Here is a 20325-nt window from a genome sequence, read left to right as displayed (position 1 = left end):
CATTCTTGGGAGGCTGAGGCTGGCAGATCACGAGGTCAGAGATCGAGATCATCCAGGCTAACATGGTGAAACCCCGGCCTCTCCAAAAAGGGAAAAAAAAAAAAAAAAAAACAACTGGGCATAGTGGCAGGTGCCTGTAGTCCCAGCCACTCGTGAGGCTGAGGCAGGACAATGGCATGAACCCGGGAGGCGGAGCTTGCAGTGAGCCAAGATCGCACCACTGCACTCCAGCCTGGGCGACAGAGCAAGACTCCATCTCAAAAAATAAAAAGTATTCCTATGGCACAATATTTACAACACTACTTTCAATGAAGTGCTTCTTCTATAAACATTTGAAATGAGATGAACTGCAGAGATTAAATGAAGGCTTCATATTGTACTTTTGTATTTAAGGGGAGACAAATGTTAAAAAACAAAGTGAAAGAACCAAACACTGTGACACCATGATCTCCTAAAAGGAGATTTTCTTAAGGAAAAATCCATATGGTGGGGTTCAAATTAAAACAAGGGGTAAAGAATGTAGTTCTAATCCATGGTTTCCATTTTGAACATGCAAAGAATTCACTTGACAAGTCCAGGGATAAAATATTACAGGAGAAACTTTTTACTACCAATTATAGTGTATTGGTTTACCAATCAGGCAAACAGCAGTTCACTTTCAACCACTCACTATTTCAACCTTTCATGTAACAAAACTTATAAGATTCCTTTAAGTGTTCCTTTTTCTAAAGAAAAAATGTCAAAATACTGTTGAATATAATTCGCAGACTGGAATGTGTAAACCAATTTTGAAAATTCATAGCACATATGTATTTTACAATATGCTTACCATGAGTTTAGAAAAATTTGAATTCCAACCATTCTATACCAACCAGCCCTAACCCCACTGTCTACATTCCCCAGCCGGAAGACTTAGAATCCATGCTTGAGCCAAAGCCTCCATTAAAACCACTGCCCAACCCTGCATTTGATGCTGATCCCCAGCCAATTGCCGCACCAAAATTAGAACCACTCTAAGAGTTATTTCGAGAACCAAACGCCTGGTTTGGCTCCCTCTGCATGTTGCCTTGGCTTTGGTTCTTACCCGATGGGCCTGACTGGTTCTGCTGACTGGCTAACATGCCCATCATACACCAACTGCTCTGTAGCGCTGCCTGGGCGGCAGCCATCATGGCTGGATTAATGCTGAATGCACCAAAGTTTATCCCACCACCCGTATTACTACCTTGATTGTTTCCCAAACCAGCTCCACCCTCTCTACTGTTACCAAATGCACCCTGATTCCCAAAGCCACCTGGATTACAACCAAATCTTTCACTTCTTTCTATTGCTATTGTGCTTCGGCATTGGATGTATATGAACGCTGATTCCTTTAATCATCAAGTCCTCTCCACAAAGAGACTGCGCCATCTGACCATCTGCAAATGTAACAAAGGCAAAGGCCCTGAATGTCTCGGGGATGAAGACATCCATCACATCCCCACACTGAGAGAAGAACTCCCGCAGCTCATCCTCAGTCATGTCCTCTGTACCGCACCCCACAAACACTTTTCTGCTTCTCAAAGGCTCATCTTGGCTTTGTTGCACCACAAGAGCTTCTCCAAAGGTACTGCAATACTCTTTCAGGCCCTGTTCAGTTGTTCCCCACGGGACACCCAACACTGTTAAATCGGATGTTTTCTAGACTACTCTTTTCACTTTCACTGCTCATGAAGCATCTGTCTCATCCATTTTTCTTTTGTTATCTTTCGGATAGTTGACAACATACACCAGATTTCCCCAGCCAGCATCGGGGGCAGGCAGAATTCCTTCTACCAGCCGTACACCTCTCATACATTGAGACGCTGGATTTCTGTAGCGAAGCCCACACGCCCCTGGAAACTGTGCCATAAGCGTGGACAGCAGCACCGTCCCCATCGTCTTGCGATGATATTTCAATGGGCTCATCGTTCTCATCTTCGGTTACCTGAATATATTCAGACATCTTTTACTTTTCCGCTAGGCCGCTGCTGGGAAGCCCGACAAGGACACCGAGGCAGCGACGGACCCAAGGGCCAGTTTTTTTTTTTTTTTTTTTTTTTTAAAAAGAGGCCACCGCAGGCCGAGGCAGGACTACAACTCCCAGAGGCCTTCGCGGCCCGGAGGCCACGCCCCTTGGTCGCGAGCTCTGAGCCCTTTGCAGCATTTGACACTCGACATTCTCGTGCTTCTTAAAACACTTGCCTAACGGTAAGCAACGGCATCCAACGGTGCCCGAGGGAGTCGCGCTGCTGGATAAGCAGCTCTGCGGTGGCAGAGGCTGGGCTGCGGTCTCTCCGACATCGCGGAACAGAGGAAGAGATGAAGGCCCTGCAGCCCCCGCGCCCGATTTACGCTTGAGGAAGCGAAGGCGAGAGAGGTCGTCTGCGGGGCCAGCCCAGGGCCGCCGGGGGGCCCAGCCCTAGAGAGCAGGGCCCGGGCTGCGGGGACCGGCGGCCTGAACGGCGGAGCGTTGAAAGCTCCCCCAGGGATAGGAAGTGCAGCGGAAATCAATGACTGAGGTCAAGGAAGGAGGGGACGCTTGAGACCGTGGAGGGGAAGCTGGTTTCTCCAGGAGGGAACCCGGGCCTCCGCTTGCTCAGCGTTCCCCTTGCGAATGTGTTGAGCACCTGTTATGTGCTGGGGGTACAGAGGTGAGTCTCATAGGGCCCCTGCATTCTCTTTAAGATCAGCAAGACCCCGCAGAGAACCCAATCCAATGCACACTGCCCACAGGTAGACAGTGGCATTCCTTGATAGACGGTAGCCAGGGAAGCGCAGGTCTTACTAGATCATTGTCAGTACTTGGATTTGAATGTATCTGGGAGGAGGAGGGTTAAGGTTTAAGCTGTGGCTCAGAAGCCCCTCAGCTCTTCATGGAATCTCCCAGGCTTTTCACTCTTGCATCCTCATGGAAAAATACTGGCCTCCCTGGGAAACCATGCGTTCTGTCCACACCTGCTCTGTTCCCATGTGGCTGTACTGTCTATTGACCTGTCAGTGGAGGATGACACTTGGGGTACCATCCTCTCTCCTCCAGATCTTGCCCCACCTTAGCCTTGAAAATATATTAAATGTGCCCTTAGACGTCAGGAACCATCCCTTAAACCTTGCTATTCCTCTCTGTTGAACCTGTTCCAAATCTTAAGGGCCAACCTCCGTCTTATCCACTTAATCCCGGGGAACTTGTCCTCACACCCCGTTGAGGTTTCCGACTTATTGTCCTACTGTTTTCTTCACTCTCGTTTCTTTTTTTTTTTCTTTTTTTTTTTTTTTTTTTTTTTTTTGAGATAGTCTTGCTCTGTCGCCCAGGCTGGAGTGCTGTGGCGCAATCTCAGCTCACTGCAGCCTCTGCCTTCTGGGTTCACGCCATTCTCCTGCCTCAGCCTCCTGAGTAGCTGGGACTATAGGCGCCCGCCACCACGCCCAGCTAATTTTTTGTATTCTTTAGTAGAGATGGGGTTTCACTGTGTTAGCCAGGATGGTTTCGTCTCCTGATCTCGTAATCCGCCCGCCTCGGCCTCCCAAAATGCTGGGATTACAGGCGTGAGCCACCGCGCCCGGCCACTCGTTTCTTAAAATCAGTCTTCATTCTCATTTTCTTTACTTCCTCACCACCTGTTTGTGCCTAACGAAATCTCAGTATGGCTACGTTTCCTGCCATTCTGCTATAGAAAACTTCTGCCAGAGTCTCCAATGAACTCCTGATTGCTGAGTAGACTCTTCAGTTCTCTCACCCGAACTATGCAGCGTTTGATACTCAACATCCTCGTGCTTCTTAAAACATTGTTCTTGCCAGGGTGCGGTGGCTCACACCTGTAATCCCAGCACTTTGGGAGGCTGAGTTAGGCAGATCGCTTGAGCCCAGGAGTTCAAGACTAGCTTGGGCAACATAGTGAGATTCCATCTCTACCAAAAATACCAAAAATTACCCAGACATGGTGGCCCGCACCTGTAGTCCCAGCCACTCGAGACGCTGTGGTGGGGGTATCACTGGAGCCCAGGAAGTCAAGGCTGCAGTGAACTGAGATCACGCCACTGCACTCCGGCCTGGACAATGGGAGTGAGACCTTATCTCAAAAAATTGTTCTCTGTCTAGTTTTCTTGCTCTTCTTGTTCCACCATTCCTTCTCGGGTTCTGGCAGTGGCTCTTCACAACTGGATATTAAATATTGTCCTTTTATTTATTTATTTATTTTTTGAGACAGGTTCTCACTCTGTCTCAGGCTGGAGGCTGGAGTGCAGTGGTATGATCATGGCTCACTGCAACCTCAACCTCCCAGGCTCAAGTGATCCTCCCACCTCAGCCTCCCGAGTAGCTGGGACTATAGACGCACACCACCATGCCTGGCTGATTTGTGTATTTTTTTGTAGAGAGAGATTTTTGTAGTGTTGCCCAGGCTGGTCTAGCAACCCACCTGCCTCACTCTCCCAAAGTGCTGGGGTTATAGGCATGAGCCGCCGTGCCCGGCGAATATTGTCTTCTTAAATATTGTGCCCCACATTGCTTTGCTTGGCCCTCTTCTCTAGCTTCTAGGCTGTAATCTGTGTGATCTCCATGGCTTCGCTTGCTGTGCCACCGGCTGCGAAGTCTATTTCCGGCCCAGCCCTCTCTGGAGCTCTCACAGAGCTGATCCAAATGCCCCGGCTGTCACCTCTCAGGAATCCCACAGGTTCTGCAACAAGTTCAAATGTGAACTCAGCTTTCCACCAAAACCTGCGCCTCCTTTCACGTTCTGGATCCTTGAGAGCAACCAGGTCATCAGTCCCTCAGGCTGGAAAGCAGACAGTCCATGGAGACACCTCCTTGGAGCCCTGCCTGGGCAACCTTGACCTCCCAGGTTCCAGGGGACACTGGAGCCCTGCAGGTGGTGTCCAGGAACTGGCAATCCTACCTCTTCAGTAGGTTGAATGAATAAGTGGATGAATCTTAGACCTTGTCCCTTTCCCGCTGTCCGGCTCCTGCATTTTTAGTTCAGGTTCTTGTCTCTCACCTGGAGAATGGCAGTGGTCATTAAGAAAACCCCTACCTTGAAGGTCACACCCTGAGCTTCAGTCCTTTCAAAAGCCCAACACTGCAGATTCTCGAAGAACAGTAGACCTGGTCCTCAGAACTTACTGACTTTGCCTCCACACCCCCTCTGCCACCTTCTGTTTCCATGCCCTTGCCAGATACTTGGCTTTTGCTGCATGACCAAAGCCGCTGCTCTGCCTCCTGCATGCCTCCGGGTTTGACTCAGATAGACTGCGTGAAGCCTTTCCTGGTCACCCCGGTTTTATGCAGTTTCCAAGGCTTTTATTTGCCTGACGGCATAGTCCAGATAATGTTTGCTTGTTCATTCCATAGTTGTTAACTGGACGCCTGCTCTTTGTCAGGCACTCTTCTAGTTGCTGGAGACAGACAGCGCTTCTTCTCAAGTTTATGCTGTTATGGGCAGATAGACTGTTGTGTTGTTGTTTGTCTTTTTTTTTTTGAGACAGAGTTTATGCTTTGTTGTCCAGACTGGAGTGCAGTGGCACGATCTCGGCTCACTGCAACCTCCGCCTCCTGGGTTCAAGTAATTCTCCTGCCTCACCCTCCCAAGTAGCTGGGATTACAGGCACACACCACCACACCCAACTAATTTTTGTATTTTTAATAGAGACAAGGTTTCACCATGTTGGCCAGGCTGGCCTCGAACTCCTGACTTCAGGCGATCCACCTGCCTCAGCCTCCCAAAGTGCTGGGATTACAGGCGTGAGCCACCAGGCCCGGCCTGTTGTCTCTTAATCCTTGAATACGCAGTCTCTGTCTCATCTGTATTCCTGCATCATATTTTCTCTCTCCTGCCTCTATTTTCTCTCCCTCCCTCTTTATCTTTTAAACCTTTGTCTCTTCATCTACATCATGGGAATGGCAGTAGTACCTACTTGTTTTGAGGGTTGAATGAAATAGCGTGGAAAGCCCCTTTCTCAGTGCCTACTGGTGGTTGGAATTCCCTTTCTCTTTGTTTCCACCTCATTCTCTTTGCGTTTTCATCCTCCCCTGCCTTCATATCCTTCCCCATCTCACCAGCTGTCTCTTCCTCTCTCTGGCTCCTTTCCTCTCTCTTCTCTTCCCTGTCTCTTTGCCTCTCTCTGTTTCTTTCATTCTTTCATCCCCATTTCTGTCTCTTCCTCCAACCCACCTTTGCTGGGCTTTCCCTGCCTCTGCCCCTGCCTTGCCTTCTTTGTCTTTCTCTAGCCTCCCTCTGCCTCTACCTCCCTCTCAGACGAGAGCAGGTGACTCCCCTGATGCTTCCTGCCCCTTCCCTGGCAGTGGGTGTGGAGGGGGTGACTCCAGCTTCTGCAGGGCCAGCGACTTCCTCCACCTTGTTCCCTCCCTGCAGGGTCTGAGCACCTCCCTCACACAGGCAGAACCCTGGCTCCCATGTTCACCATGCTGAGAGAGACCTTCGGGGAACAGCGGGAGGCCAGCCGGGGAATGGGCCCCCAATTGTCCAGGTGAGTGCTGTGGGGAGTCAGGCCAGCCCTGTGGAGAAGGCCACTGGAAAGAGGGGAACCAGATGCTGTCCTTCCTGTTAAAAAGGGCTACTCAGTTCACGTAGCTGAGGACCAGCACCAGGCAGGATCTTTCATGGGACTTTGGGCTTTGTTAGAGGGCCACAGGCTTGTTTAGGGAGGTGGGGACAGAGTCAGGAGGGAGAAGTACCACTTCCCCTGGGAGCGCACATGGCATGGAACATAATAGCCCTGGGGTGGGCCCTGAGCCTAGCCCTGGTTTTCTAGTTAAGGATCAGGTGAGAACCCCCAGACCTCTAGCGCTCTGAGGAGCCTGGCTGCTGGCTGGCTCCTGTCCAGAAGTCCCTGCAGATCCTGTCCTCTGGCTCTGCCTTGCCTAAGACCCAGTCTGCACCAAGGCTGAGTCCCTGGACTTCTGGAGAGACAGGGCTGTCCCTTTGTGCCCTACAAGTGCAGACAGTGTGTGGGTGCCTCCCCTGGCCCTGGACAGGTTCTGTGGCACCAGCAGCATGCGGGAAGGTGGGAGGAGGCACACCCTGCCCTCGGGAAGCTGGGAACAGATCCCTGGGGGCAACCTGTGCACGAATGGTCAGGAAACAAGGCAATGAGAGAACAGTCAACAGGGCATGGGATCTGAGAAAAAGGTGAGATGACCTCTGACAGGCAGGCTCCTGAAGGAAGGCTTCCTGGAGGAGGTGGCATGTGAGCCCCGCAGGACAGGGAGAGGTTGGAGGATGAGACAGAGGAGGGGGGCTTGCCTTTCAGACCCCAGGTGCCACCATGCTCCCCATCTTGACTTGGGAATTTCCCAGTGACTGGGCAGGAGTGAAGCACAGGGCCTTCCCGCTGCCGGAAATTCGGCTGTGTTGGCGCGTGGGGTCTGCCCTGGGACCCGTGCTGCCTTCGCTGGCTTCACTCCGTTTCCCTCTCTCCCCTTCTTAGCATCAGAGGCAGAGCCCGCGCATGCCTGACCTCGCTCCTCGCGGCTCCCTGGGCAGCAGCTCCCTGGCAGTTGGAACTGGAAGGCTTCTCAGAGTCCGCGCAGCCCCACCGCTCTCCCCACTCTCGGGGGTGGGCACTGGGGGACAGAGCCAGGGCAGGGAGGAAGACAGGGCCCGGCTCACCCCGCAGCTCAGCCCATGAGGGTGCGCAGAGCAGGGCAGGCAGGAGCGGGCCACTCCACACCCAGCCCTGTTGAAGAAAAAGAACAGAAACAGGGAACAGAAACTTGTCGGTTGCTGTGTAACAGTTTGCCCCGCAGCTGAGCCCCTTCAAACAAATGTAGCTCCACAGTGTCTGTGGGTCAGACATCCAGGCCCGGTGAAGGAGCCTCTGCCTCAAGGTCCCTCCCCAGGCCTCCGTCAGGACCCGCCGGACTGTGAGCGGACTGCAGGCTCCGGGCGGGGAGGCTCAGCTTCTCTGCTGGCCCCGTGGCTGTGGGCAGGATTCAGTTCCTCACGGGCTATTAGAGTGAGGGCCTCGATCTTTTCTGCTTTTTGGCTGGAGGCCTCACTCAGTTCTCTGCTGCACGGACCTTTCCTTGGCACAGCTCCCGCATAGCTCAGCAAGCCGCAAAGGCAGGCTCCTGCAGCCAAAGGGAATTCCCCCCTCTTTCTGCTGTGTTCTGTTGGTGTGGGTTCCGCCCAGGGGAGGAGGTTCCACAGGACAGACACCAGGAGTTGGGGGCGTTGAGGGCCATCTCCCAGGCTGCCCACCACAGCCCCCACGTGGCCGCCCGTGTCTGTGTTCTTGCCACTGTCCCTACCCTCCGGGAGTGCGTCTGGTCTCATCAGGGAGGGCAGCGCTCTCTTCACTCTGTCCTTACTCTGGTGTTTCACTGTGATTTTAAAAACTGAAACTGGAATTGTTACCCCTTGACATAGCTGCACCCTGAGTGGGCCTCTGCGACGCCCCTCCTTCTCTTAAGCCTTTCCAAGCTGTCTGACGATTTTTAAGTCCCATTTCCTGAGTGACACAGAGCATCTTAAGCTTCTGAGTGACTTGTGTTTTCCTCAGAGACAGAGGGGACCCCCAATCTGTTTGTTTCCAGAGGCCCTGATGGTGTCGTCTTGGGAGTGGAGGAACCTGAGGGAAAGTCCCGGGGCCGAGTCAGGGGAGAGCTCTGCCCTGGCGCCCTTGCACGTATCCACATGGGCCACAGCTGCACCCTGCTCTCAGCAGAGCACCTTGCCATGCTCCTGGGCACAGCCGGGCCCTCTCGCCTCCCTGCGGCTCCTGATGCCTCCCAGGCTCTGCTGAGTCACCTTGGGCACTTAGCGTGGCTGCAGCTCTTTGCAGCCCGGTGTCCTGTCATCCATGTGGTAGTCATGTGGTCACTTTTCGGTATTGCCCTGCACAAGGTCCATGGGGACTGGGCACCTTCGGCCATTCTTTCTTTGGTTGTCTGTGCAAATAATAAACCAAATCTGAAAAGGTCTTCAATTTATTTACCGGCAAATCTGTCAGCCTTGGCCTTGCCTTGTGCTTGACAGAGTGGAGGGAAAAGGAGGACAGACTCGGTGGGGAGCAGGGGTGGGTGAGGAAGGCCCGAGCCAGGCCTCCCCCTGTTTTGAGGATGCTCCATGTCTCCCCTCGCCCAGTGCCACATTCTGCTCTCTGCCCTTTCTTTCCACAACTTGACCCATCCCCCGTAAAGCTTGGCTACTTCTCCCTCAGGATACTGTATTTTACCCCAGCCGCCCCACCTGGAGAGCCTCCAAGGGGTGGCAGGAGCTCCTCCGGGACGTGCCAGCATCTGAAGCACAGGAGCAGAGGCCTAGACCTCCTTTCGCCCCCAACACCCGGCGACAGACATTTGCCAGCTCACAGCAGTGATGAACGAATTTTGTATTGCACATCTGGATATATACCCACCACCTGAGTGTACCATTCACGTTACTGGACTTTGTCACATCTAGTTAATCCTCCCTGCATTGATCCATTTTACTTTTTATGCATTTCCAAGTAAATTATAGACCTCAGGCGGCTTTCCCTAACACTCCAGTGCGCACATCATTAGAATCCATTTGCCACCGGGTTTTCCTTTGGATGGAAAGCTCGGCATTCGGCGCGATGCCCTGCTCACGGGTGAGTACCTGCCGAGTTTTGACAAGTGTGTGCTGTGTGTGCCTCAGATCCTTCTCAAGGTCCTCAGCATGACCATCAGAAGGTTCCCTCATATACCTTCCAACCAGTACCCTCCCGTGCAGGAGAGTGATGCTGGAGCCTGAGGCAAAAGGAAAAAATGTGGTTTTTGTGTATGTGGTTTTCTTTCTTTCTTTTGAGATGGAGTTTTGCTCTTGTCGCCCAGGCCGGAGTGCAATGGCGCAATCTCAGCTCACTGCAACCTCTGCCTCCTGGGCTCAAGCGATTCTCCTGCCTCAGTCTCCCAAGTAGCTGGGATTACAGGCGTCCACCACCACATCTGGCTAATTTTTTATATTTAGTAGAGACAGGGTTTCACCAGGTTGGTTAGGCTGGTCTCAAACTCCTGACATTAGGTGACCCACCTGCCTTTGGCCTCCCAAAGTGCTGGGTGGGATTACAGGCGTGAGCCACTGCACCCGGTTGAAAAATGTGTTTTTTAATGTTAATTTTTTTCCACAATGTTTCAGTAAGTGGAAAAAAAAAAAGGAAAATATGTATATTAAAACTCAAAATATTTTAAGTTTAAATATTTTACTTATATAAAAACAGTAAGTTTACTCTCCTTACATAAACGGAAACAAACTCATGAATATTTCTAAAATCTACTGTCTTGTTTTTCAGTTGAGAGAATTGTCATGTGAATTTCTGTTGACCAAGTGATGATCTTAAATAATTTTTCACTAAGTTCAGCTGACCAAAATTTCTTTCAAAGATGCCACCGTGGCCGGGCTTGGTGGCTCACGCCTATAATCCCAGCACTTTGGGAGGCCTAGGCTGGCAGATCACGAGGTCAGGAGATCGAGACCATCCTGGCTAACACAGTGAAACCCCGCATCTAATAAAATACAAAAAATTAACCAAGCATGGTGGCGGATGCCTGTAGTCCCAGCTACTCGGGAGGCTGAGGCAGGAGAATGGCGTGAACCCAGCAGGCAGAGCTTGCAGTGAGCCGAGATGGCGCCACTGCACTCCAGCCTGGGTGACAGAGCGAGACTCTGTCTTTAAAAAAAAAAAAAAAGAAAATGCCACCATGACTGGTAGTATTAAAAAGCTTCTCATGCTGGGTGCGGTGACTCACAGCTGTAATCCCAGCAGCACATTAGGAGGCCAAGACTGAAAGATTGCTTGAGCCTGGTAGTTCAAGACCAGACTGGGCAACAACGTGAGACCCTGTCGCTGCAAAAAGTTTAAAAATTAGCCAGGTGCTCACGCCGCTGCACTCTAACCTGGGCGACAAAGCAAGACGCTGTCTCAAAAAAAAAAAAAAAAGTTCAGTGTTTACAAATACCTTTAGTTTTAGTTTGTGAAGTGCCTTGGTTGCATTTGATCTTGATCTCCATGGGGAATAGTTTTTTAAAACAGATGTAAGAATATTCTGTCTGTTCACTGAATTCACACACAAACACAAACATACAATGTTAAAACAGGTCATCAAATTTCATTTCACAGAAGCAGAATTTTTGCATATGAATTAAGAGCTGATTGAGCACAGCAGTTTGGGGCTGCAGTGAGCCATGTTCATGTCACTGCTCTCCAGCCTGGGCAACAGAGGGAGACCCTGTCTTTTAAAAAAAAAAATTATGAACCGAGGAAGACACAATTTGGCATAATCATTTTTGGAGGGAAATAGTAGCTTATACACCCTTGGATAACCTGCCATGGTTGTTCCATGATCATATCCCTGGCCAAAAGCGTGTTTTATGTTAATACCTTTTTCCAACCTGTAATTTCACAGGCTAGACTTAGTTTTTTCTTTGAGTTCAGTAAAGTCAATGCAACTGATTTTACTGTTAATGGCATTATTCTTCATGTGAGCGTGCTCACAGTCTGACACACTTGTTCACAATGGGCTACATCTGGTGCACAATCAAAAGTGAGGGGCTGGGCTTGGTGGCTCATGCCTATAATCCCAGGACTTTGAGAGGCAGAGGCAGGAGGATCGCTTGAGGCCATGAGTTCAAGGCAAACCTGGCAAATACAACAAGACCCCATCTCCTTTAAAAAATTAAAAATTTTTTTAAAAAGTGGGGTGCCAGATGTGGTAGCTTGTGGCTGTAATCCTAGTGCTTTAGGAGGCTGAGATGAGAGCATTGCTTGAGATTAGGAGGTGGAGCTGAAGTGAGCTATGATTATTCCAGCCTGGGTGACAGAATGTGACCCTGTCTCTTTAAAAAAGGAAGCAAATGTATTTGCTTCTTTTATTCTTAATAATATCTCAAATCAAATATAATTTTCTAGTAGCAGCACACATTTGTTTTAATGTTATTAGACACAACATCCTTTTTTATTTTATTCCTTTGGAGACAGAGTCTTGTTCTGTTGCCCAGAGTGGAGTGCAGTGGCACCATCATAGCTCACTTTAACCTTGAACTTCTGGGCTCCAGCAATTCTCCTGCATAGCTAGGACTAGAGGTGTATGCCACAATACCTGGCCTTTTTTTTTTTTTTTTTTTTTTTCCGAGTGGGTGTTGCTATGTTGCCCAGGCTGATCTGGAACTCTTGGCCCCAAGTGATCCTCTCACCTTGGCCTCCCAAAACAGTGAGATTTCAGGCATGAGTCACGGCTCCTGGTTCCCTTTTTTTATGATTAGCTATAAACTCACCTAAAGTTAAAAACATGCCACCATTTGGACCTCCAGTAATTTCTTGTGATCCTCTAAGATGTAAAATATTTTTTACCTAACATGTAATATCTAAAATCACTCAAAATAATCTATTTTTGTTTCACTTATTTTATTGTATTCTGCAAAGCACCATTTATTAAACTGTCAATTTGAATATTTTAAAAAGACACTTTGATTTTAGAAAAGCATCACATGAGCCAGGTGCAGTGGCTCACTCCTGAAATTCCAGCTGCTTGGGAGGCCGAGGAGGGAGTGATGCAGTGGCCGCTCCAGACGGCTGCTGTTGCCAGGAGCCAGTGACCAGCAGGACCCCTGCCCCTTCTGAGTTGGGGCAGGAGCAGCTCCCCGGTGCCACTGCAGCTGCCCACACTGCGCCTGCAGACCCGGGCCTCCCACTCTACAGAGCAGGCAGGAACCCCACCGGCCCCTTCCCTGCCCAGCAGCAGCTGCCCAAAGCACGCTGCAGACTCAGGCCTCCCTGCACTCTTGGGGACCTGGGAAGGCCCCCCTGCCCTCACAAGCCCAGAACTGCCTGCTCCCACGGCCTGGCCTCTCCCTGTTCCCGGTGCCTGCTCCAATCTCAGAGCAAAATCGGGGCTGAGCTCTGGTGCCATGAACGGCAGCAGAAGGCAGACAGATTCCTGGGCAAAAGAGGACAGGTCCCTGGTGAGGCCCCACCTTCAGGCCAGGGAGGGCCTGAAGGTTGGGGGCCAGGCTGCCAGTCCCAGAGCATTGGAGTGGGAACTTGGGATGCTTTCTCCAGGCTGCCCATGACTGCCCTTGGACCAATCAGCATGCACTTCCTCCCCTCTAAGGCCAATAAAAGCCCTGGCTCAGCCAGAGCTGAGCACATGACAGGAAGACCAGCTGCAGAGAGGAGCTACCCTCTCTGCTGAGAGTTTAGAGACCTTAGGACTACCGGTGGCAGAGAGGAGCAACCCACCCCAGGGCCTCTTCTCTGCTAGGAGCTGGGCAGACACTGGGACAACCCCCCTGCAGAGAGGAGCCACCACTCCAGGGCTTCCTCTCTGCTGAGAGGTGAACACTCAACAGGACGACTTGCCTACAGAGAGAAGCTACCCACTGCGGGGCTTCTTCAGGCTGTTCTAGCAGTCAATAAAGCTCCTCTGTCGTGCTCATCCTCTGCTTGTCTGCGCTTCTCATTCTTCCTGGATGCAGGTCGAGAACTCAGGCAAAGATGCCACCGGCCACAGAGGTTTCCAGCCATAAAAGTGGCACCCCAAAGATTCTGTAACAGGAGGATCACTTGAGCCCAGGAGTTTGAAGCCACAAATGCAGTGAGCTATGATTGATTGCATCACTGCATTCAGCCTGGGTGACAGAGAAAGACCCCGTCTCAGAAGAAGACAAAAAAGAAAGCCTCACAATAAAACAAAATTTTCATGGTCGCAAATTCTGTTTAACTGTTTCCAATCTTCGGAACCTTTTTTTTTTTTTAAGTTGCAAAAATTTGATTTTATTGCATTACTACAGAAAAGTATACATGAAAAATAAGGATAACTTTTTTTGGAATACATGAGCAGTCACAATGAATTCATTTGCCATTAGAACATTAAAGAAAAATGTTTTGTCAGGTGCAGTGGCTCATGCCTATAATCTCAGCAATGCAGAGGATCCCTTGAGGCCAGGAGTTCAAGACCAGCCTGGGCAACTTAGTGAGACGCTCCCTCCCCTGCCCCATTTCTGAAACAAAAAAAGAAAAGAAAACTCTAGAAATGTCCATTGTGTGAAGTAGATTCCCTAAAATCTAAATCTTTTCCTTTGTGATCTATTCAGGTATGTGCTCTATTCAGATCATTTTTACTTTATCACAAAGTAGCAGCCACAGTGGATAATTATTGCAATTCGTTTCAAATGGCATCTTCTCACCATTTTTTTTTCGAGATGGAGTCTCACTCTTGTCACCCAGGCTGGAGTGCAGTGGCGCAATCTTGGCTCACTGCAACCTTCACCTCCCGGGTTCAATCAATTCTCCTGCCTCAGCCTCCCGGGTAGCTGGGATTACAGGTGCACGCCATCACACCCGGCTAATTTTTGTATTTTCAGTAGAGACGGGGTTTCACCTTGTTGGCCAGGTTGGTCTCAAACTCCTGACCTCAGGTGATCCGCCCACCTTGGCCTCCTGAAGTGCTAGGATTACAGGCGTGAGCCACTGGGCCCTGCTGGCATCTTCTCACTTTTTTGCTCAATCTCATATTCGCTAGTTTCTGAAACTTCTAAAATTTTTCTCTAATGTTTTGAAGCAGATGCTTTAGTTAGCTGACTTTGATGACAACTCTGTTCTGATAATATCAACATTAGATGACTCAGCCATTTTCAGTAGCCAAAATACTGTATTTCTAGCCAAACTTATAGTGGTCTCCTATAATTTTTATATATTTCTGCATGTATTTTTCTTCTTCTCCTGAACATTGTACCTCTTGGCTTTTTATTTATTATTTATTTTTATTTTAAAAAATTATTTTGTAGAGAGAATCTTGCTATGTTGTCCAGGCTGGTCTCCAACTCCTGGCCTCAAGCAATCCTTCTGCCTCGGCCTCTCAAAGTACTGGCATTACAGACATGAGCCACTGCATTCAGCCACGTGGCTTTTTAGATGCTGAAACCTCCACCTCCCAGGCTCAAGCAATCCTCCCACCTCAGCCTCCCAAGTAGCTGGGACTACAGGTGCATGCCACCATGCCTGGCTAATTTTTGTATTTTTTTTGGTAGAGTTGGGGTTTCTCCACGTTGCCCAGGCTGGTCTCCAACTCGGGAGCTCAAGTGATCTGCCTGTCTTGGCTTCCCAAGTGCTGGGATTACAGACATGAGTAACATGCCCAGTCTCAATACCGTATTTATCTAAAAACTTTTAGTATGAATTTAAAATATATTTTAATATAGTATTTAATTGTAGAGATTATAATATTGATTTACATTAATTAACAATATGAACTATAATGTTTAACAAGTAGGTATACATAAAATTTTCTATCAAAAATACAGAAATCTCTGGTGTGTACTGAGAGTAAAAGAAAAAAATACAGAAGCCAATTGGTGGGAATGTAAAATGGTGCAGTCACTATGGAAAATAGTTTAGTGGTTCTTCAAAACACTACACATAGAATTACTATATGACCCAGAAACTCCACTCCTAGGTATATACCCAGAAGAACTGAAAATGGGCTGGGTGTGGTGGCTCACACCTGTAATCCCAGCACTTTGGGAGACTGAGGCAGGTGGATCACTTGAGGTCAGGAGTTCGAGACCAGCCTGGCCAATATGGTGAAACCCCATCTGTACTAAAAATACAAAAATTAGCCAGCCATGGTGGCGGGTGCCTGTAATCCCAGCTACTTGGGAGGCTAAGGCAGAAGAATCTCTTGAACCTGGGAAATGGAGGTTGCAATGAGCTGAGATTGCAATCTCAATGGTGGCCTGGGATTACAGGCATGAGCCACCATGCCCAGTGTCAATCTTTCAATAACATTTTCTTCTCTCTTTTTAAGCACTCATTAACAGCCTCGAGGCCCATTGAGGTTCTACTAACAGTCTTCTCAAGGCCCTTCCAGCCTTTGCCTGCTGCCCAGTCCCAAAGACAATATCATATGTTTTGGGTTGGGTTTTGTTTTTTAGGCAAGATCTCACTCTGCTGCCCAAGCTAGAGTGCAGTGGTGTGATCATGCCTCCCTGTAGCCTCAGCCTCCTGGGCTCAATCAAACCTCCCATCTCAGCCTCCTGAGTAACTAGGAACACAGCATGCACCACCATGCCTGGCTAATGTTTTTAGTTTTTGTAGAGATGGGGGTCTCACTGTGTTGCCTAGGTGAGTCTCAAACTCCCAGGCTCAAGCAATCCACCAACCTTGGCCTCCCAAAGTGTTGGGATTACAGGTGTGAGACACCATGCCCAGCCTGTTTTGAGGCTTTGATGTACCCACTCTGGGTACCAAATTTATCTTCCAGTTACTATTGTGTAACAAATTACCTCCAAATTCAGCACCTTCAAAAAAAGCAAGGCTGGGCCAGGCACGGTGGCTCAAGCCTGTAATCCCAGCACTTTGGGAGGCCGAGACGGGCGGATCAAGAGGTCAGGAGATCGAGACCATCCTGGCTAACACGGTGAAACCCCATCTCTACTAAAAAATACAAAAAAAAAAACTAGCCGGGTGAGGTGGCGGGCGCCTGTAGTCCCAGCTACTCGGGAAGCTGAGGCAGGAGAATGGCGTAAACCCGGGAGGCGGAACTTGCAGTGAGCTGAGATCTGGCCACTGCACTCCAGCCTGGGCGACAGAGCGAGACTCCATCTCAAAAAAAAAAAGCAAGGCTGATTTTTTTTTTCTTGTGGTTTTGTAGGTCAGGAATTCACAAAGGGCTTAGCTGGGCAGACCTTCCTTGGGGTCACTCAGCGGGTTGTAGTCAGATGTTGGTTGAGGAGGTGGAGCATAATGGCCAAATAGAAGCCTCCACCCATCATTCTCTCCACAGGAACACCAAATTCTACAACTATCTACACAAAGAATTATCCCCATAAGAACCAAAAATCAGGAATCAGGTGAGCAATCACAGTACCTGGTTCTAACTTCATATCACTGAAAGAGGCAAGGAAAAGGGTAGGAAAGACAGTCTTGAATTGCCAACAACACTCCTGGCCAGTGCCCCTAGAAGTAGCAGGCCATGTAGCATGGAGAGACAATCTGTGCCCCCGGAGGGGAGAGAACACAGTGATTGTGGGACTTTGCACTGGCACGCAGTGCTGCCAACACTGGGCAGAACTCAGCTGGCACCCATGGAGGGATCATTTAAACAAGCCTTGGCCAGAGGGGAATCACTCATCCCAGCAGTCGGAACTTGAGATTCAGCAAGCCTTGCCGCTGCGGGCTGAAGTGCTATGGGATCCTAAATAAACTTGCAAGGCAGTCTAGGTTACAAGGACTGTAAATCCTGGGCAAGTCCTGCTGCTGTGCTGGGCTGAGAGCCGGTGAACATGGAGGACACACAACCCAGTGAGACACCAGATGGCGCAGCTAAGGGACTGCTTGCATCACCCCTCCCCCAACCCCAGGCAGCACAACCCACATCTCCAAAAAAGACCCCTTTGTTCTGCTTGAGGAGAGGAGAGGGAAGACCAAAAAGGACTTTGTCTTGCAACTTGGATACCAGCTCAGCCACAGTAGGGTAGGCCGCCAGGCAGAGGCCGGAGGCCCTCATTCCAGGCCCTAGCTCTCGGATGACATTTCTAGACACACCCTGGGCCAGAAGGGAACTCGCTGCCTTGAAGGGAAGGACCCAGTCTGGCAGGATTTATCATCTGCTGATGAAAGAGCCCTTGAAACCTGAATAATCAGCGGTGGAAACCAGGTAGTACAGCCATGGGCCTTGAGTGAGACTCTGAGACATGCTGGTTTCAGGTGTGACCCAGGACATTTGCAGCTGTGGTGGCTATGAGGAGGGCCCCCTGCTGCTTGAGAACAGCAGAGGGGAGAGTAAAGTGGACTTTCTCTTGAACTTATGTACCAGTTCAGCTACAATGGGGAAGAGCACCAAGCAGGCTCTTGGGGTCCCTGATTGCAGGCCTTGGCTTGAGATTGCATCTCTGGACCTACCCTGGGCCAGAGGGGAGCCCACTTCCCTGAAGGATGAGTTCCAGGGCTGGCAGCATTCACCACAAGCTGACTGAAGAGCCCTTGGGCCTTAAATAAACACGGCAGTACCCGCTGTGAGCCTGTGGTGGTGGTGGACGTAAGAAGAGACTCCTCTGCCTGGAGAAGAGTGGGAAGGACTTTGTTTGGTGGTTTTGGCACCAGCTCAGCTGCAGTAGTATAGAGCAACAGTAGATTTCTATGGTTTCTGCTTCCAGGCCCTGGATCCCAGGACTCACCCGGGACCTGGGGGAATTCACAATCTCAAGGGAAGGACACAAGCCTGGCTTGCATTGCCAACTGCTGATCATAGAGCCCTAGGGCCTTGAGTGAACACAGATGGTCGCTAGGTAGCAGTTATAGCAGGCATTGGGCAAGAACCAGTGCTGTGCCGGCTTCAGGTCTGACTCAGGACACTCCCAGTGGTGGTGGCCACGGGGGTGCTTGTGTTACCTTTCCCCAGCCCCAGGCATCTCAATCCAGAGTGAGAGACTTTTTTGTGTAGGAAAAAGTAAGGGAAGAGAACAAGTCTCTACCTGGTAATCCGGGGAATTCTTCCAGATCTTAGATCCTCTATGAGTCTGCAAGAACCACAGTGTTACTGGGCTTGCAGTAGTACCTAATGCAGTTACAGCTGCAGTGACCAAAAACATAGATCACAACACCTAAGTCTCTTCAAATACCTGGAAAGCCTCCCCAAGAAGGACAGATACAAACAAGCCCAGAATGTGAAGACTGCAATAAATGCCTAACTAGTCAATGCCTAGACACTGATGAACATCCATAAGCATCAAGACCATCCAGGAAAACATGACCTCACTAAACAAACTAAAAAGGCACCATGACCAATCCTGGAAAGACAGAGATATGTAAGCTTTCAGACAGATAATTCGAAATAGCTGTTTTTTAGAAAACTCAAAGAAATTCAATATAACACAGAAAATGAACTCAGAATCCTATCAAATTTAACAGAGAAGTTGAAATAATTAAAAAGAAGCAGAAATTCTGGAGTTGAAAAATACAGTTGACTGAAGAAGGTATCAGAGTCTCTTAATAGCAGAACTGATCAAACAGAAGAAAGAGTTCGTGAGCTTGAATACAAGCTATTTGAAAATACAGTCAGAGGACACAAAAGAAAAAAGAATAAAACAGAATGAAGTATGCCTAAAAGATCTAGAAAATAGCCTCAAAAGGGCAAATGTCAGAGTTATTGTCCTTAAAGAGGAGGTATAGAGAGAGATGGGGGTAGAAAGCTTATTCAAAGGGATAACAACAGAGAAATTCCCAAACCTAGAGAAAGATATCGATATTAAAGTACAAGAAGGTTATAGAACATGAAGCAGATGTAACCCAAAGTAGGCTACCTCAAGGCATTTAATAATCAAACTCCCAAAGGTCAAGGATAAATGATCCTAAAAACAGCAAGATGAAAGAAAACAAACAACATGCAATGAATCTCCAACATGTCTGGCAGCAGACTTTTCAGTGGAAACCTTACAGGCCAGGAGAGGGTGGCATGATATATTTAAAGTACAGAAGGAAAAAAAAAAAACCAAACAAACAAAAACAAAAAACCTTTTACCCTAGAATAGTAAAATCTGGTGAAAAAATTCTTCAAACACGAAGGAGAAATAAAGATTTTCCCAGACAAACAAAAGCTGAGGAATTTCATCAACATCAGACCAGTCCTACAGGAAATGCTAAAGAGAATTCATCAATCCCTTTCGTTGAAGAAAAGAACAGTAATGAGCAATAAGAAATCATCTGAAGGCACAAAACTCACTGGTAATAAAAGGAAGACAGGGCTGGGTGTGTTGGCTCATGCCTGTAATTCCAGCACTTTTGGAGGCCAAAGTGGGAGGATCGCCTGAGCCCAAGAGTTCAAGACCAGCCTGGGCAACAAAGCAAGAGCCCATCTCTACAGAAAAATTTAAAAAATTAGTCAGATGTGATATCATACACCTGTAGTCCCAGCTACTCAGGTGGTTGAGACAGAGGGTCACTTGAGCCCAAGAGGTCAAGACTGCAGTGAGCCATGACTGCACCACTGCACTCCAGTCTGGGAAACAGAGCAAGACTGTCTCCAAAAAAGGGTGTAGGGGACCAGGCACCATGGGGAGACAGGAAGGAAGGAAAGAAGGAAAAGAAAACCAAAAACAACCAGAACCCAACAAAATGGCAGGAGTAAGTCCTTACTTATCAATAATAACATTGAACGTAAATAGACTAAACACTCCAATCAAAAGACATAGAGTGGCTGAATGGATTAAAAAACAAGACCCAAGATCTGTTGCCTACATGAAACACTCTTCAACTATAAAGACAAACATAGACTGAAAATAAAAGGATGGAAACGGATATGAACAGAACCAAAAAAAAGAGCAGTAGTGATAC

General features: G+C 48.9%; 2 pseudogenes across 1 annotated transcript; one reads left to right on the top strand and one right to left on the bottom strand.

Annotated features, from left to right (window-relative positions):
* Nucleotides 1-209: 209 nt before the first annotated feature.
* LOC100999143 lies at nucleotides 210-2083 on the bottom strand (annotated as a pseudogene).
* Nucleotides 2084-2159: 76 nt separating this feature from the next.
* Nucleotides 2160-8956, top strand: LOC108581466 (annotated as a pseudogene). Its single transcript, XR_001893711.3, has 3 exons — nucleotides 2160-2672; nucleotides 6387-6501; nucleotides 7462-8956. The product of XR_001893711.3 is annotated as an uncharacterized LOC108581466 (transcript).
* Nucleotides 8957-20325: the final 11369 nt, after the last annotated feature.

This window comes from Papio anubis, chromosome 10 (genome assembly GCF_008728515.1).
Source record: "Papio anubis isolate 15944 chromosome 10, Panubis1.0, whole genome shotgun sequence".
Lineage (NCBI taxonomy): Eukaryota > Metazoa > Chordata > Mammalia > Primates > Cercopithecidae > Papio > Papio anubis.
The sequence above is the reverse complement of the archived record's forward strand: the minus strand, read 5'-3'. Positions and strand labels throughout refer to the sequence as shown.